Below are 17548 nucleotides of genomic sequence, written 5' to 3'. Positions count from 1 at the left end.
GAGTGGACAGAATGATGTGATTTTTTTGCATGTAATATATCTTTAATATGGTGTCTGAAATCATTTAACTTAAAATCAAACTTCAGTTGCAGATGTGCTGATATTGAGAAATAAGTATTACTAAAAGGTGATACTAAAAATTGATAACATCCCTTGAATTCAGTTTTGCTTGAATCATGTAGAATACTGTAACATTGAAGTGGCTATTTGCTTACTGGAGTATTAGCTAGTTTCTCAAAGCATAGCTTGTTAGTTCAGATCAGAAGATGTACAAACGGGTGTTCAAATATATTGTTATCTTGAAGTACACGTTACAATAGATATGAAATTACACCGTAAGTTGCCAGACCAAAATATAATTTCCCAAAAGATAGCTATGAGACCTGGCTCTAGGACCAGTTGGTTCACCAGTAGGTGAACCACATTATCTATTTGGTAAAATAAAATAATCAAACAAATTTCACAAGGGAGTTTTCTTTGCTAAGGGTTTTTGCCTCCCCTTTGAATTGAGTTATGACTCCTACCTGGAAAATCTAGAGAACAAGGAGGTTTCGGTGGCAGAGCCAAGGAATATTATTGTCATAGATAGGTTTGTACTTTGAGAGTTTTCAGACATGAGTTGCAGAAATATTTCCCAGGAATGAGAGTCTCACATAACTGGGGACCAGAAGGAAGCTGGAGGTGTGATTCCTGATAACCGGAGGCTTAGGAAAGAATCACAGATAACCATCCACATCAAGAAACTTCAGAAGAGAAAGACTCAGCAAAAATTCCTCCTCAAACCCTACAGAGAATTCTCTTTAACCATCTGCCAGGCCCAAGAAGCTAGAAAGGATCCACAAATAACGATTACCCAACTACTTTCCCTCCCCTGCCTTCCTCTACCCTTAATCTAGTGGCAGGCAGAATTGAAGCTAGCTGTGGAGAACCTGAAACAACTTATATTACAAAATTCCCACAATTATAATATTAGGAAAATTTTATTTTAACAAGTGTCAGGGCTTGGACTTAACTGGAGCATCAAACCAAATAAACAATACTATTTTGATTCAAGAAGTACTGATTACTAGTTTTTGAGGAGCACTATGTCTTCTCATGAGTTTGTTTGTCCCCTGATGCCTTGCGTGGGACCTGATGAAATATATCACCTTTAAGTGTTTGGTAACTGATTCACTTGTGTAGGCAACACATTAGTTTTGAATACAAATGTTCAAACTAATAAAAGTTAACATTTCTGGTTTCTATATATGCTATGAGAGAAGTTATTATTATCTCCAATATCAAAAAAAAAAAACAAAAAGGATATTGAGGTTCAGAAACTTTAGTTTCCCCAAATCACACTTGCAGAGATAGAAGTGGACATTGGTCTGATTGTGATTGATTTCAAATGCTACCTCTTTCCACTACATTTTATGGACCAAATTGATTCCATAATAAACCTACATTTGTCCTAATGTACTGAGTTAAAACAAAATCAAACTATTACTATGCCATCCAAATGGTCCCCCTTACAAAATCACTGATGAAACACAAAACCAAACACCAATATCTCTCGGAGCTTACCAATTTGATTGCTTCAAACAAAAATTCTAAGTTTCAGCTTCTATGGTTTGTTACAAAATCAGGAGAATTCAGAAACTAATTTTTCTTAAAATATCGTAACAGCATCTATTCATTCATACCTCTATTCATTGATTCATCAAGCATTTGTTAGGCAAACTGCTTATGCTCTGGAAGTTCAGCTATGAACAAGATAAAATCTCTATTCTCATTTAATTTACATTTTTATGGGAGATGCAGACAATAATCACAATAATCACAAACAAACGACCAAGCAAATAAGAGTTCTAGGTGGAATTCAACTTACTAAATAAAAGCCTTCCATTTAATAGACCTTTTCTAAAACAGAAAATCACATTTAAATCTGTTTTAAAGCAGTTGTTTATGTAACGGTTAAAACACAAGTGCTGGTTCCTTGGTTAAATACATTTCATCTGACTAAAAGCACTAAAAGTTAGTGCTTTCATATTGACAGATTTAAAAATACCCTTTAATATCCTTAGTAGCAATATCTTAAAACACCACAAGATGGTGACGTTACTCTATAAACACAAATCTTTGGCTCAACTGGTATCAACATTCTTCAGTTTTCCAAAGAAAAAATGAAAGTTTGTTTTTACTATTCTGAAAGCAAACTTGGAATTTCAAGAGTAACTGTTGCAATCACATTAAATAGTGATTTTTCCAAATTATGGTTTTAAAAACCCTATGACTTATTTTAAAACAATTATAAATGAATTAACCAGAGATTGGTAAACTTAAAATTCATGATCCAATATTATGATGGCTTATCTGTTCACACATAACATTTTTTCTTAGGTAGTTTGGATCATTTTTTGGACTTCCTTTAACCATCCTTAATAACAAATTGTGAAATGGTTGATTATATGTCAAAGTAACAAAATATCTTCATATCAAAAGAGATTACATTGACGGTTTCTATCTATGTTAAATAGATTATTTGTTTTATTGTCTCCTCTGAGTCATAGACAAATCTCTTTCCAGTGTGGTCCTAGGTCAAACTCTGACAATGGGAGACTCTCACTTGAGATCTGAGGGGAAGGAGACAGAAACCCTTATTTTCTGATGACAGTTGCAAACGGGAAATTAGCAAGCAACAGATGCAAGACTTGCAGTGACATCCCAACAGATTTCTGTAAACCCTCCATCTCAGTGCTGCAGTTACCTGGGAATAGCAGGTTTTCCTGAGATTATTCAAGCTGATAACATTTTGTGCAGGAGGTACCGCAAATTTTGCATTTGATAGATGTAGGCAGCTTAGATCATTGACTGCAGTGTAACTTCTGCAACCTCCAGCAGCACTTTTTCTGAGCTTTCCTCCCCAGTTCATTTCAATGGATGTGTAAACCTCTAATTCCCCGTTATGAAAACTCACACTTCCTTAGAATATGTTAGAGTGGCTTCTACTTTCTGGACTTCACCCAGACTGACATACTCCTATAAATTCTAAAACAACAAAATGAGAAGAAACCTGTGAAACCGTGTGTCTATATTTAAATTGCTAAACTGAAGTGCATAAGGTGATATAACGACCTCAGAAGTATAGTTATTAAAATAATCACACAGCTAACCCTTCTGTTAAGAAATGCAACTGACAGACACACACCCGTCACAGATTCATGGTTAAACTGTGAATTCCTGCTGGCAAATTCTGCAAGAAAGCTTTTCCTGATAAGTAATGGTCCTTAGACTCTTATTATGCGTGTTTCCCAGGAGCAGCTGTCCAGAGCATTTTTAAATGCATCGTTTACTGTTTGACTATCAGAAGGAGTTTTATCTTTCAGGACTTGTCTCTAAGAAATTACATTTTCTAGCTATCTGATGCTGAAATATAAAAATACAACTAAAGTTTTATATTGTATGGTATCCAGAAACTTAGATATACTCTCTAATTGTAATGATTATATTTAGAGTCTACATACAAAGGCAAATTGCTTTTGAATATTGACTATATTGCTTTTGTACAATCTTTTATAACTCTGGATTTTTTCTTTCCTTTCTTTCTTCCTTTCTGCTTTTGTTTGTTTGGTTTGGTTTTGTTTGTTGGTTGGTTGGTTTTTTGGTTAATGTTCTTTCACTGGCTAGTACATTCAGTACAATGTTGAATGGAAATGATGTATCCTTTATTCATTCATTGTGTTAGAAATAAAACTATCAATCTATCTCCATTAGATGTGAGGCTGGCAATAGTTTTCACACCGTGTGAAAATATACTTTATATTAAGAAAGTTTCTCTGTGTTCCTAGTATGAAAAAGCTCTGAGCTCCCAACATAAACTCAACTTTCTCATTGATATATTATGCTTTTATACATTGCATGATTGGGTTTTTAAATATTTTGTGTAGGATATTTGCATTTGTATTTTTAAGTAAAGTTGGCCTGTAATATTCCCTTCTTGGAAAGTACTTGTTATTGTATCAAAGTCATGCTGCTCTCATTAATGAATTAAAAGCTTTCCTCCTTTTTCTATTGTATGAAAGTTCTGTTTAAGTTTATCATTTTTCCATTATATGTTTAGTGGAAATCACAGAAAAAATCCTGCCTGTATTTGAAGTTTTGTATTTGAAGATCTCGAATTATGGTTTCATTTTTTGTCAGAGTTTTTATATGATTGAGATATTCTCATCTCTTCTTTTATTTATTTTTTTGCTTTATTTCTTTTTTTTATTTCAAAGTATTATGAGAATACAAATGTTTTGATTACATGAATTGCTTTCGTGCCATTTGAGTCAAAGTTATAGGTGTGCCCATCACAAGATGGTGTTCCCTGTACCTGCTAGGTGTGAATTTACCCGTCCCCTACTCTCTCCTCCCACCTGCTTCCTTTCTGCTGAATTTTACTACCACATGTGCACATGGGTGTTGATTGATTTTTAGTTCCAATTTAATAGTGAGTACATGTGGTGATTGTTTTTCCATTCTTATGATACGATACTAGAAATGGTCATTCCTTCCGATTGCTGTTTTGGTAAATTCTGTATTTAAATAAATGTGTCCATTTTGTCTAAATTTTCAAATGTATTAGCCTACACTTCTTCATAAAATTCTCTTAATAAATTTTGATATCTGAGTAATCTTTGGTGATATCTCTTTTTTATGCTCTTGATATTAATTTGAAATTTTTTCTTGTCTCTTTTTTCCTTGATCACTTTCACTAGAGGTTTATTTACTTTTAGTGACTTTTCTTTAAACCATTTGTCTTATTGGACACTTAATAATATGTGTTAATTGTCAATTTTATTAATTTAATTAATTAATAATTTTATTAATTTATTCACTTACTTTCACTAATTTATCCTCTAATCTTTATTATTTACCTTCTTCTCCTTCTTTGATTATATTTTGCTATTCACTTTTCAACTGCCAGAGTTGGATTCTTAGATTATTGATCTTCAGACTTTCTTCTTTTCAAATATGTCTCTTTTGGGTATGTATTTCTGAAAAAAAGGAGTCAGAGAAAATAACAGCTGTCAAACATAAAGAGTAAGAGACTATGTAACAATTCTGAGGAGGTCAATTAAGGTAGTAAAATTCGTTCATTGGATTTAATATTGGAAGTCCAATTGCTTTGCAGTCAGAAATATTTTAATGAGATGACTGATAATTCTATTATACCATTGCTTCATTAATTATTATTAAATGCACTTCTTTTCTAGCAATCTAGCCTTAACCATTAGAGGGGAAATGTTATAAAGTTATCAATGACATTATTCTAAGTAACCCTCTTGTCACTGTAATGTTTGTTATCACCATATTTCCCTTTTATTTGCACTAACTTGTCTGGCATAGAATTTTGAGATACAAAGGATAAATTGATACAGTTTTCTGAACATGTTGGAAATATGCTTAATAAATCAACCCTAAATATACTCAGACTGACTCTTGAAGTTAAAAATTTCATTTCTATGAATTAACGAAATAATCAGAATCACTCACAATAGTATATGTGTAAGAATATTTATTGACTTTATTTTAATGAAATTTTCTAAACATAGTAAAGCTTAAACTGCCATAATATTCATACTAACAACCAAAATCTAGAAGAATATTTAGTGATATGTAAAAATTTCATAATAATCTGTTGCTATGGTCTGAAAGTGTCCTCTAGAACGTATATGTTGAAATTCAGTCGGCAAGGTGATGGCATTAACAGGCAGGGCCTCTAGAACATAGCTAAGTCATGAAAGGAGAGTCCTCGCAGATGGGAATATGAACCTTATAAAAGAATTTGAGGGGCGAGTTTTCTCTCTTTTGCTCTTCTGCCATGTGAGGACACGGTGTTCATGAGCTTTTGCTCTTCCTGGTCCTTCCGCCATATGAGGACACCTGGATGTTGCTATCTATGAAAAAAATGGCCTTTATCAGACTCTGAACCTGCTGGCACCTTGATCTTGGACTTCTCAGACTCTAGAACTGTAAGAAATAAATTTCTGCTGTAATTTATAAACAATCTTGGCAATGAACTAAGCAAATGAACTAAGACATCTAGTAAATAGAATAGCAGATTAAATATTCAAGGCATTCGAAGCCGCCATAAAAAGGCTTCACCTTAAAGACACTTTAAGTTGTTGCAACAGTGTCCTCATACTCTGTTCTGCACTCTGCTCCAAATTTTATGGAAAATATTCATGTCTGACAGAACTGTAAAAGAAACTTCTTTTTTCTTCACCATAATTTCCCATTATCTTATAAAATATGTAATTCCATTCTTTTTGGATACGTGGAAAGAAAAACAAATGTGTCCTCTTGGCTCTCACTAGCTCCTTTCCATATATGTCAGCTCCTGAACCACTACAGCTCAATCCTTCTCCAATCCATTCTCCTCATTGCCATCAAGTAATTTTCTGTACAGTAATTCTTATTAACACTCCTTTTTTAAAAGCCATTCAATTGCCTAGTGGATAATGTCAAGCACTTTTTCACAGCACCCATAGGCTTCCATACATTTATCCCAGCCTTTCTTTTCAACTTCATTGTTCATGGATACCCTTTGGAAACTTCTGTTTCAAACACATCAAAGTACTCACATTGCTCAAATTTGTAAACCTATTTCATAACTTCCTACTTTGGTAAATTTTATTCTTTCTGCCTGGAAGTTATAAATGCATCTTTTAAAACTTGGTTCAGTATGCACCCAACTGAGGTGCACCCAGATTCATAAAGCAAACTCTACTTGATCTAAACAAATTGATAGACAGCAACACCATAATAGTCGGAGATTTCAATACCCCATTGACAGCACAAGACAGATACTCCAAGCAGAAAGTTAACAAATAAATAATGGACTTAAACAGAACTCTAGAACAAATGGGCTTGACTGACATACACAGGACATTCTACCCAAAACCACCGACTATATGTTCTTCTCAGCAGCTCATGGGACATTCTCTAAGATTGACCATATTCTAGGACACAAAGCATGTCTCAAAAAATTTAAAAAAATAGAAATCATACCATGCATCTTCTCAGATCACAGTGGAATAAAAACAGAAATCAACCCCAATAGAAACTCTCATCTCTACACAAAGTCATGGAAATTAAACAACTTTCTGCTTAACGATTCCTTATAAATGAGGAAGTAGAAATGGGAATCAAAAGACTCTTTGAACTAAATGACAAAGGTGACACGAGTTATCAAAATCTGAGGGACACACCCAAAGCAGTCCTAAAAGGAAAGTCTATTTCCATAAATGCCTATATCCAAAAGTCAAAAAGATCACAAATAGAAAACCTAATGAATCGACTTGAAGAACTGGAAAAAGAAGAACAGACCAACCTGAAACCCAGCAGAAGAAGGGAAATTAGTAAGATCAAATCAGAACTAAATGAAATTGACAATAGGGAAACTATACGGAAGATTAATAAAACAAAAAGTTGGTTCTTTGAAAAAATAAACAAAATTGACACACCTTTGGCTAAACTAATGAAAAACAGAAAAGAAAAATCCCTAATAAGCTCCATCAGGAACAAAAAAGGAACAAAGAAGTTACAACTGATGCCGTGGAGATTCAAGATATAATTTATGAATATTACAAAAACCTTTATGAACACAAAATGGAAAATGTGGAGGAAATGGACAAATTTTTAGAAACACACAGCCTCCCCAGGCTCAATCAGGAAGAAATTGAATTCCTGAACAGACCAATATCAAGGACTGAAATTGAAACAGCAATAAAAAACATTCCAAAAAAGAAAAATCCCGGACCAGATGGTTTCACACCTGAATTTTACGACACCTACAAAGAAGAACTGGTGCCTATCCTGCAGAAATTATTCCACAGCATCGAGAAGGATGGATTCCTCCCCAACACATTTTATGAAGCCAACATAACCCTGATACCAAAACCAGGAAAGGACGCAACAAAAAAGGAAAACTACAGACCAATATCCCTTATGAATATAGATGCAAAAATTCTCAACAAAATTCTAGCTAACCGAATCCAGGTGCTTATTAAGAAAATAATCCATCATGACCAAGTGGACTTCATCCCAGAGATTCAGGGATGGTTCAACATATGCAAGTCTATAAACGTAATTCACCACATAAACAGAAGCAAAAACAAAAACCGTATGATTCTCTCAATAGACGCAGAAAAAGCATTTGACAAAATTCAACACCATTTTATGATAAGAACACTTAACAAAATAGGCATAGATGAGGCATACCTAAAAATGAGACAAGCCATTTATGACAAACCCACAAACAACATCATACTGAATGGAGAAAAATTGAAAGCATTCCCACTTAGAACTGGAACCAGACAAGGTTGCCCACTATCTCCACTTTTATTCGACATAGTGCTGGAAGTCCTGGCCACAGCAATCAGGCAAGAGAGTGGGATTAAAGGCATACGAATGGGAACAGAAGAGATCAAACTCTCACTCTTTGCTGATGACTTGATATTATATCTAGAAAACCCCATGGATTCAACCAAGAGGCTCCTGGAATTGATAAATGAATTCAGTAAAGTCTCAGGATATAAAATCAATACACACAAATCAGAGGCTTTCATATACGCCAACAGCAGTCATACCGAGAACCAAATCAAAGACTCAATTATCTTCGCAATAGCAACAAAGAAAATAAAGTATCTAGTAATATATTTAACTAGGGAGGTAGAAGACCTCTACAGGGAGAACTATGAAACATTGAGGAAGAAAATAGCCGAGGACGTAAACAGGTGGAAAACCATACCGTGCTCGTGGGTCGGCAGAATCAACATCGTTAAGATGTCTATACTACCCAAAGCGATCTACAGATTCAATGCAATCCCTATTAAAATACCAACATCATCCTTCACAGATGTAGAAAAATTGATTTTACGCTTTGTATGGAAGATCCCGCATAGCAAAAACAATAGTAGGCAATAAAAACAAAATGGGAGGTATCAACTTACAAGACTTCAAACTTTATTATAAGGCTGTAGTAATCAAAACAGCTTGGTACTGGCACAAAAATAGAGCCACTGACCAGTGGAACAGAACTGAGAACCCAGATATAAAACCGTCCTCATATAGCCACCTGATCTTTGACAAAGCAGACAAAAACATACACTGGGGAAAAGAATCCTTATTCAATAAATGGTGCTGGGAAAACTGGATAGCCACATGTAGAAGACTGAACCAGGAGCCACACCTTTCACCTCTCGCAAAAATCAACTCACGCTGGGTGACAGATTTAAACCTAAGGAGTGAAACTATTAGAATTCTAGAGGAAGATGTTGGAAATACTCTTCTAGACATTAGCCTAGGCAAAGAATTTATGAAGAAAATCCCAACACAATCACGGCAACAACAAAAATAAATAAATGGGACCTCATCAAATTAAAAAGCTTCTGCACAGCCAATGAAACAGTCACAAGAGCAGACAGACAACCTACAGAATGGGGGAAAATTTTTGCATGCTACAGATCCGATAAAGGGCTGATAACCAGAATCTACTTAGAACTCGGGAAAATCAACAAGAAAAAAATCAAACGACCCTATCAAAAAGTGGGCAAAGGACATGAACAGAAACTTTTCAAAAGAAGACAGAAATAATGCTCAAAAACATATGAAAAAATGCTAAACATCTCTAATCATCAGGGAAATGCAAATTAAAACCACAATGAGATATCACTTATCTCCAGTGAGACTGGCCTTTATCAAAAAGTCCCAAAACAATAAATGTTGTCCTGGATGCAGAGAGATAGGAACATTCATGCACTGTTGGTGGGATTGCAAACCAGTGCAACCTCTGTGGAAAGCAATATGGAGATATCTTAAAGAGATACAAGTAGAAGTACCATTCGATCCAGCAATCCCATTACTGGGCATCTACCCAAAAGACCAAATGATACTGTGTAAGAAAGACACCTGCACCTCAATGTTTATAGCAGCACAATTCACAGTTGCAAAGATGTGGAAACAACCCAAGTGTCCATCAATACATTAGTGGATTAATAAAATGTGGTATATGTGTACCATGGAGTACTATTCAGCTTTAAGAAACAATGGTGATATAGCACCTCTTGTATACTCCTGGATAGAGCTGGAACGCATTCTATTAAGTGAGGTATCCCAAGAATGGAAAGACAAGCACCACACGTACTCACCATCAAATTGGTATTAACTGATCAACACATAAATGGACATATAAGAATAACATCTATTGGATGTTGGGCAGGAGGGAGGGGCGAGGGGGGAAGTGGAGGGGGGACGGGTATTTGCATACACAAAAGTGCAATGCGCACCACCCGAAGGATGGACATATTTGAAACTCGGACTTAGGGCGGGGAGGGGGGGCAAGGGCAACATACATAACCTAAACATCTGTACCGCCAATATATGCTGAAATAAAAAAAAAAAAAAAAAAAATTTGGTTCAAGGGTGTCTCCTGAAAATCCCAGAAAGAGTTAATTAACTTTCTCCATTGTCACATGCTATAATTTGAATAAAAAATATGTAGCATTTATAATGCTTTCTACACAAAAGTTTATTGTATATCTGTCTGCTCTATTAGACTATGATTGTCTTAAAGATAGAGAAGTTATTCTCATAGATTAAAATTTTGAAATAACTGAGTTTAAATTTTTTTAAAAATGCTAATTTTTGACCATATTAGTGGAAGCAAGATAGAATGTTTCAAATTATAGAAATGATACATTCATCGGCTCAACATGAGTGAGTGCTATTCACTGGTGATATAAACATAAATAAAGTTCCTTCCAGTATTGCACAATATGGTAAGTAGAATGGCATCAAATCATACATGTATGTAACTCATGAAAATACATACATACAGTCTTTAGATTCTAACATCTATGTAAATTATAACTTTACTATATCTTCAAACAATAATAAAACATTAGAAGCATGCACTTTCAGTCAAGTTAACCATATATTATATTTAATACTTTACCATACATGTAACAATAATGTATAAAATGTAGAAAATTAAAAATCATAAAGATATCATGTAATTCAAAAATAAGATAAATGCTACATGGGAGTAGAAACTGAGCTCATTACTTCAAACCATGTAATTCCCCATATTATTTATTATATGAAGCCAGATAAAACTACCATATACTATTGCCAAGAGATACAATGATATAAAGATGTATAATTTGCCGTATCATTGCTGGGCAGGAAACCTAAATTATCAAGTTAAGACATAGTTTTGCACTAGAACCCCCAAACAACTGATTGAAGTCAATGAAAACCTAAGAGATAGGAAGAGTTTGCAGAAAGTGAGAAGTCACCTTCAAAATTAGCCTGAGTTCAAAAATTCCAAAATACACAATCAAATCTAACTGAGAATAATGGCCTCAATGCTTACAATTGAAAGTTGAATTTACTCCACATGAAATGAAAATAATTGAAGCATTTGAAAATATTTAAAGCAAACAAGAGCAACAAGTATATTCAGTCTTTAGAAAGCTAAATAAAGGAATTGCATCATTAGAGAATAAGCTCCAAAATTAGGAAAGGGCAGGTTTAAGTGACATAAAAATGAATAAAATGAAAATCTGAAAAATCAAAATATTATCTCTAGAAGAAAAACATTCAATAGAAGAGAAATGAACACAGTTAGAGAATTAGTGAAATGGAAGATAATAAGGAATTTACTCAGTGTGTAGTAAGACAATTAAATTAAGAGAGTATAAAAAAGCAATTAAGAGACATGAAGGATAAATTGAGAGACTTCACCTCTAATAGGAATCGAAGAATCGTGAGTTAATGGTAGAAAATCATCTAAAGAAACAAAAGCTCAGTGAGACTTGAGTCCTGAGAGAAAACCTGCATTCATCGAAAATTAAAGATACACAATTATAAATGCAAATGGAGAAAAAAGATCACTTAAAAATGTAAATCAATTAGACTCAGAATATACTTATTAGCAATGGCAAAAGCCAAAAGACAATGGTATGATGTCTTCAGTGTGCTGAAGGAAATTAATTTACAACTGAAATTTCTATTTCTCACTACATTATTATTCAAGAAGACCAATAAAATAAAGATATTTTCACATATAAAAAGACCAAGAAAATTCATAGTCCACAGATTCACATTGAAAACTTTATTAAATATATACTTTAACAGGAAGAACACTGAGCCCAGATATAAAAAGTGAACATATGAAAAGTATGATGAAAAAATGGCAGATTTAACTAGCTATTGACTTGTGAGACATAGGAGATAACAAATTGAAAAGTAAAAAATTACAGCAAAATTAACATTCTAATTAATAGTAATAAGAGTGGGATTGTTCAAAGAGTAATTAAAGGAATGAAGTTTCTTGTCTTTTGAAGAAGAGAAATAATAATGTAAAACTTTAAATTGTGTTAAAAATTTGGTAGGTATGTACTTTACACATTTAAAGCTAACTATTGTAAGAATGGATAATACTCTATCATTTCTAAAATAACAGAAGCTTGGGAAAGAGAGAGAGAGTATGTAATCTGTTCAACCAAATGCATAAACCCAGAGAGTGAGGAATTTTTTAAAAAATGGAACTGGTAAACAGACAACAGAAAACAAATCTACCTATATATATGTATGTACAATAAATATAAACAAGTTATATTTATTTATTAAAATAGGAAACTGAAATAAATATCCTACCCTAATCTGCTCACAAAACATAAGGTAAAACCACACTTAACTGAAAAACTGAATAATAAAAAGATAAGAAAATTCTCAGCAAAAATTCCAGAAAAATACTCTCTTCAAAAGAGAGTCCATGTAATAACATTAAAAACAGGTCAATTTGAAAACTGACACATTAACTATAAAAGGAAGATAAATTTGAATTTAAGGTCAGAGAAGTAAATAGCACATAACAACAAAAAGCATAATTCAACAAAAAATTGTGCTAGGCTTACTGGTACTCAGTGATATCTGGTTGTCATGTCTTTTTGGACACATGGAAGTTTGTACTTCTGCCCTCCTTTGCAGTGAGGTAGTTCTATATGACTACTTCTAGGTAACAAAATGTAAACAGAAGAAATGTGTGTTCCTTCTGAGTTGAGGCAATGGAAAGCCTATGTGTACGTCTCTAGTCTGGCTTTTTGCCTGCTTAAAAATATAAATTCTTTAATGACTTAAAGAAAAATGATAATTGTTTTCCAAAACCTTCACAGCTGAAGACAAAAGAAGTAATACATAGCAATAGATGCATAATGCAGCTAAAAATTTTTAGTAGAAATTTTATAATCACAAATGTGTTTATTAATAAAACAAGAAATACTGAAAGAAATTGTTAAGTAGTCAACTCAAGGAGCTTGGAAAAGAAGACACAGCCAACTTAAAACTTACAAAAATAGAAAAAAAATATTAAAAACAAATAGTACAAATTAAAAGAGCGAGAGGAAAGAAAATAATTCAAAACCTAATTATCTGAAACCTTTAGTAAAACAGATAAAGAGAAAAAGAGCGATGACACAAATAAATTTCATTACAAATAGAGAAGAAAAAATTGGTACATACATTAAGGGAAAAAAATAAAGATTGAAACAATAGGAGAATTTTAAGAGCTCTCTCCTTCTTCCTTTAACACTAAATGATGGAGATAAAAAAGTGGTGAAAAGAAATTATATCAGTTTCCTGTGTGAATTATGTCTTGGAATACGAAGTGTGATTATTATTGTAATCTATATATCCCTGCTTGTTCAATGTGTATAAGTTTATTCTCATAATGACTACCTGTGTTTGTATATTTGTGTGTAATGATTTCTTTACTGATTACACATCTATATATTAGAGTGAATGTTTTTAAATTTTGTATCATATAAAATTAAATAAAGTAACATACACAAAGAATTTGGATTGAAAATATTTGCATATCACTTCCTACATCTCACAATATTTAAAGCAGGGACAGATACAAAACAGGTGTGCTTAAATAAGTGAAAAGTGACTTCTTTTAGTTCTAAGATGTATCATAAAGGCACTAAACTGAAGACTGAGAGAAAGGTCAAAATCCCTCTTGTCAAAAATTTGATTATTTTAATATTGATTTGTTTGTAAGGGCATAGTAGCAAAAGTAGAGACTAAAATTTGAAATTTTCACTTTTCAAAGTCAAACTGGCACTAAATTCAAAATACTTTAATATATTATAAATATTTTCCTACTAATATTTGGGAAAATATGCTACTATATATATATGCTAGCATTATATGAAGGTTTTGCTCTGTAATGTTCTACAAGCAATCTAGTATACGATAAACTCAAGAGATTTGCATTTCCGTAGTATATGAGTACTGTGCAAGCCCTATAACATGCTATGAAGTAGACTCGCAACACAGAGTTTAAGTTGTTTTAATAAATAGGCCAGAAAGTTAAGGCACAGCATAATGAAACGATAAGTTTCTTGCTTTAGTTATTCATCTTAAACAAGACTGATAACAAGTTGATTTATTCATTTCAACCAGGAGAAAGATGGAGGGAGAAGAAATTGGAAAGAAGGAATGTCAAGATTTCAAATTATCAGATATAAATACTTATGAATAAATCAAGATGCTCAAGTACATAATAGAGAGGAAAGGATAGCTAACTAAATATGGAGAAGGACTTGCTGTTTGCCATGAAGACAATGATGCATAATGTCTTTATATATAAAGTGTTACAGATACAACTGCCTGGGTTATTTTCAATTCAACTCAATAAACATTTATTAAGAAGCTGTCATCTGCCAGGCATTGTGAAAGGTGCTGGGGCCACATAGATACAGAGTTAGACTAAGGGTCTTAAAAAGCTTCAAGCCAAGTACAAAAGACAGGTAAGTGAACTAATAAAATCTAAGGGCATGATGATAGCACAACTGAAATACGTACATAGAATTACTATAGAATAAAAAGAGATCCATTTTACTTAGGACTCGGGAAGGCTTCCTGGATGAGATGACATCTGATCTGAGTTCTGAAGACTGAAGGAAGAGCCTGTGCAAAGACACAGACAGGGGAAGAGCATGGCTTGGTTAGTGACCGGGGGCAGAAAGGTGTGTCACCTGATGGGTCGCGACTGTTCAGGACTCTGTACTAACATTTTGATCCTGACCTTAGGTAAGATATCAGCTCTCTGGGCCTATATCATCTTATCTGCAAAGAGAGGATTGTAATACTTTTAGGATAGTCATGCAGTTTAGCAATAATGTATGCAAAATCGCATAGTAAAATAAGAACAATAATAAATTAATAATAACCATAATTCATTGGATGCTTAATATCTTAAAAACTAAAATGAACACTTTTGAAACATAATCACACTTAATTACAAGCACAACCCTGTGATATTTATTATTAATCTCTTTGTAGAGGTGTAAACTAAGTTAAGTTGGAAGCATGATTTGGATGTATAACTTTAAAATCTCTTTGCTCTTATGAGAAAATCCAAAACCACAACCCAGCCTGCAAAGCCCTACATGAACTGCTCTGCCTCCTTCCCAGCCCCTCTCAGTCTTGACACTTCAGCCTTTTATTGACCTATGAGCTTCTCAATGAGCCAAACTCTTCCATGTCAGGTCATCTCACCTACGGTTTCCTCTGCCTGGGATGGTTGCCTCCTCCTCTTCACTTACCTAATAATCACTTTTACTCTTTAATTCCAACTTCATACACACTTTCCTTCTCCTTGCACACTACATCAGATCCACCTATTGAAATACTCTGGGATAACACTCCATACATCCACTGCATTGCACTTAGCTTAACTCTAAATAAAAATGATTCAGGTAATTAATTATTAAATATCAGTACCACTACAACCCCCTCTGTCATAATTCTATTAGGGGTAAAATATTTCGATTTTACTGGTCACTGTATCTGCAGCATCAAGCATTGTCCTTTATTCATAGTAGAAGCTCGACAAATGTTTGTTAAATAAATAAATAAATGTTATAAAGAACCCAGGGATGTCTGACTCCAAAATTCACACTCTTAAAACATAAACTATTGAGTGCTATTACTTGGAAGTCATTATTATTACATTGTTTAAAGTTTGCTAATTGGAAATTCAAAATACTTTCCAAAATATCTTACGGAAAGATGAAGTTTTTATTGGCAAAAGCGGAAAAGAAAAGGAAAAAAGTGAAGATAAATAAAGAGAGATCAGGTAATAATAGGCGTACCCCTAAATTAAATCTGCTGGCAGCAGAAGGTTGTTCAAAACAGTGCTACCTAACCATAGTCCAGGCTTTTAGAAATAGGAATAAGGAAAAAGATGATTCAGCAGTAAATAAGCAAAAGTTAGAAACATTTGCATGTAGAAGCAAAGCAAAATGCCTCTAATCTAAGAGAATCAGTGTTCCACAAAAAAGATTTTTGATAAAGATAAATACCTAAAAGATAAAGATAAATCAATAATAGGAGACACCTATGACATTTGACATATGGGATGGGTGGAAAGAAAATGAATAGGTGGCAGAATGAGCTACTCTGTCTTTTTTGAGGGATAAGGTTATACTACTAGAAAGTGAACTTACATATTTTTAATAAATTAAGCTACAGAGCATTCTCTATGTCAATGTATCTGTCTGTGCCTAAAACTGTAAATATAAAAATGTTTACGATGCTATGCCTGAGTCATCCAGAAAATGTAAGTGGTTGTATGTGTGCTTGAGTGTGTGTGTATACACCTGAACTTCTGAAGCAGATGTTAAATTATATTATTTTATATTGAATAGGTTGAGAAGTCTGAGTCACATATTACATATTTTAGAAAGATTTATATTAAAAATTAAAATAAAAATATCATGCTCAGAAATTTTAATTAATATTTAAAAGGTCTTGTCACATATTTGTAAAACTCAGCTCACCCGACTACTGTTGAGGGATGTGGTGGTTAATTTATGTGTCAACTTTACTGAGACATAGGCTTCCCAGATAATTAGTTAAACATTATTGGGGGTAAGTCCGTGAGGGTGTTTCTGGATGAGATTGACATTTGAATCAGTAGACTGAGTGAAGTGGATTACCCCCCAGTAAAGACCGGCCTCATCCAATCCACTGAAAGACTGAATGGAACAAAGCCATGGTAAAGGAGGGTCCATTTTCTCAATCTGTTTTTGAACTGGGATATGTCTTCTTCTACTCTTGGACTGGAATTACACCATCAGGTCTCCTGGGTCTCCAGCTTTCAGACAATAGATTGTGGAATTTCTTTGCCTCCATGATTTGTGAGCCAGATCCCTAAAATAAATAAAATAGATCTCTACATCTAGCAAGCTAACTAGGTAGGTAATCCTACTAGTTCTCTTTCTCTGGAGAAACATAGATGCCCTGACTAATACAGGGAACCCACACTTAATAGCTGTGACTTTCCTGAATTCAAAGCGATCTAGAGAAGACAGAACCACTCTGTATTGAAGACATCTAGGGATGTTTCCTTTTTTTTTTTTTATTTCAGCATATTATGGGGGTACAGATGTTTAGGTTACGTATATTGCCCTTGCCTCCCCCCTTCCCCCCAAGTCTGAGTTTCAAGCGT

The sequence above is a fragment of the Propithecus coquereli genome, unplaced genomic scaffold (assembly GCF_000956105.1).
Source record: "Propithecus coquereli isolate 6110/MARCELLA unplaced genomic scaffold, Pcoq_1.0 Scaffold78, whole genome shotgun sequence".
Taxonomy (NCBI): domain Eukaryota; kingdom Metazoa; phylum Chordata; class Mammalia; order Primates; family Indriidae; genus Propithecus; species Propithecus coquereli.
The sequence above is the reverse complement of the archived record's forward strand: the minus strand, read 5'-3'. Positions refer to the sequence as shown.